Source organism: Coenobita brevimanus, chromosome 67 (assembly GCF_032717465.1).
Source record: "Coenobita brevimanus isolate Jiangsu-jjx chromosome 67, ASM3271746v2, whole genome shotgun sequence".
Classification (NCBI taxonomy): Eukaryota; Metazoa; Arthropoda; class Malacostraca; order Decapoda; family Coenobitidae; genus Coenobita; species Coenobita brevimanus.
In genome coordinates this window covers 14058019-14059938 of record NC_137020.1, presented here as the reverse complement: position 1 = coordinate 14059938, position 1920 = coordinate 14058019, and the positions used below count along the sequence as shown (strand labels likewise).

At 29.8% G+C, this 1920-nt stretch overlaps 1 pseudogene; it reads right to left on the bottom strand.

The window, feature by feature from the left end:
* Positions 1-491: 491 nt before the first annotated feature.
* LOC145405683 (small subunit ribosomal RNA) lies at positions 492-892 on the bottom strand (annotated as a pseudogene).
* Between the last annotated feature and the right edge of the window lie 1028 nt (positions 893-1920).

The window sequence follows — 1920 nt, the reverse complement described above, 5'->3', positions numbered from 1 at the left end:
TCTATAATTTTTAATTTTGGAAGAAAAAGCTCTACCCTAATCTTCTTAGTTACACAAATTAAATAGCTAAGCACGTAAATTAAATTTATTTCTTAGAAAACCAGATATAAAAGCTCGATTGGCATATCACCTCTAATATTAAGTAAAAAATTTTATTGCAACAAAATTTTTTTCTTAAAATTAGTTATCTTTTTTTTCGGGATAGATATTTATAGATCTAATTTTGAAAACCTATTATACACAAGATACAATTTCTTATATTTACTTTTAAGAATTTTTAAGTGTTATTTCTACTTTCTTTCACAATACTTTTTACTTTCACTGCATTAATATTTCGATAAAATCTACTATTCTAGGAAAAAAAAATTAGGTTTCTTATAATATTTACACTCTTATAACAAAAGTAAGATTATTGATTTCAAGATAACCTGTATTATAGGTACTCTCCTCAGTGTAAACGAGCTGCTTATCTCAAGCTCTTTCTCCCCTTCCAGGTACACTTTCCAGTGCACCTACTATGTTACAACTTATCTCATCTTGGATTAATGAAAGCGACGGACGATATGAGCACATTTTAGGGCTAAAATAAGGTTGTTTTATTAAAGCAACCTTATTTTTAATTCCACCTTCAAAATTTGTATTCTAAAACTTATTCGTGATAACAAATTTTATTGTAACCCATCTTAACCTATACATGTGCTGCACCTTGATCTAATATTTTAGTGGGATTATTCCAATAACTTGTTCTGTAAAAATTATCTCAATGACGGTATACAAACTATATAGAATAGGTAAGATTTTTCGTGGTTTATCGTTTATAAGACAGGTTCCCCTAATTAGACTAAAATACCGCCAAATTCTTTGAATTTAGACCACATAGCTGTTACTAAACAGATATAAATTTTTCTTAAAGGTATAGAAGGGTATCTAATCCTAGTTTATTTCCTTTGTTTGTTAACGTATTAATTAAAATTTATTGATTTATTTATCCTTAAAAATTGATTTCACCCTTTATACAATTAAGAAAATCATTACCAGTTAACATAAGAGTTACATATCGATTCGTATTCACTTTCCCTTCAGGTATAACCACGACAGCTGACAAAATTTAGCCAGAGATAATTCAGTTTACTTTTTCCAGTTTTCACTGATACGAAAATAATACACACTGAGATCTATCTAAGCTTAAATTTTTAAACTTATTAGCTTGGGAACACTAAAATTTTCATATGTTATTAATCGAAAAGCGAATATTTAAAGCAAGAATCAAACTTATATTTATATCAATTAAAGAGTTGATGTTTAATTTTATACAAATTTCGATGTGTAAAGTATATTTTAAAATATAGTAAATTTTACTTTAAAACTCTCTCTCTCTCTCTCTCTCTCTCTCTCTCTCTCTCTCTCTCTCTCTCTCTCTATATATATATATATATATATATATATATATATATATATATATACATTCAAAGAAAACTTTTCACACAAACTTATACAAAATCAAGGACAATATACAGTAGAGCAACAGCCATATACAAGGGTAATCGAACTCAACCACAAATTTCTCCCCCGTCCTGAATATCAGTCACGTACAATATATAATATATAGAGTCAAATAAGCATTCATAGTAAGACCTTTCACTTTCTTATACGCAAAGGTTCAATGCGGCCATATCCATTATGGAACGGGGTGCGGCTGTGCCTGAGGACCCCGTACATAACGTGCTTTTCGGGTCCTCAGGAGCCTTACCTCAAGATCGTTCCCATAATTTATATTCTAAAATAGGTCTAATGCCACTTGTTAACCTACTATATTAGGGAGGTCTGAGTCAGGTCTCTCTCATGAATATATAGTGGCCCTTTATTTAGCGGATCAGTGTATTGGAACGCCTAGCTTAAACCAGCTTGATTTTACTTATT